This window comes from Neocloeon triangulifer, unplaced genomic scaffold (assembly GCF_031216515.1).
Source record: "Neocloeon triangulifer isolate White Clay Creek 2 clone unplaced genomic scaffold, ASM3121651v1 ptg000009l, whole genome shotgun sequence".
Classification (NCBI taxonomy): domain Eukaryota; kingdom Metazoa; phylum Arthropoda; class Insecta; order Ephemeroptera; family Baetidae; genus Neocloeon; species Neocloeon triangulifer.
This window is the reverse complement of record NW_026775551.1, coordinates 3,749,476-3,750,212: the sequence shown is the minus strand read 5'-3', so window position 1 is coordinate 3,750,212 and position 737 is coordinate 3,749,476.

Genomic DNA, 737 nt, shown 5'->3' with positions numbered 1-737 from the left:
TTTAAGGATAAAAGCTTAAGCCGCAACCTAATTGGGAGATTTAGAGAAGCTCGGTGACTTTTCAAAAATGATTTTTACTTGCAGTATTTAAAATATCAAAATTCCAAAGATTTAGATGAAAGAATGTTATATTCCCTCATAAAAGGACATAAATTTTTTATTTATTAAATTGTTCTTGAAATTAAAATAAACTGGAAAACCTAAAAACCAAGTATAAAAGACCATATATGGCCAATGAATTATATTTTATAAGTAATAATAAATCATCATATATTCAAAAAATTTTATTAAAATTTGTCTGTATGTTGCAAATCGTTTTGAAAAAGTGTAAGTCTGTAGAAAAATAGACCCAGATTTTCTGAATCATTTTTTCTTTTAAAGCAAATCGATTGCACCTATTGAAAAGACGTTAAATAAAAAACTTGTGAACATAGGAAATAAATAATAATGTTTTGTAAAGTCTCTTTACTTTAGAGCAAGATAAATTCCAAAGCGGGGAATGCAAGGCCTTTTGGAAATATAAATATCGGTCGGGGGCAATCAATCGTCGGGCTGCTAATAAAACTGGACAGCACGGCCAGGCGCAAAGTGTAGGGCCGAAGAACGGCGTTTGAAAGCGAGGGCCGAGCGAGGGTTTCGGGAGCGGCGAACGCGGGCCGCGCAGGGGGTGCTGGCAGAGCGCGGCGGGCGCGCGCGGATCGAGTGAGCAGGCGCCGGCCGGAGGAGGCAGCCTCGAA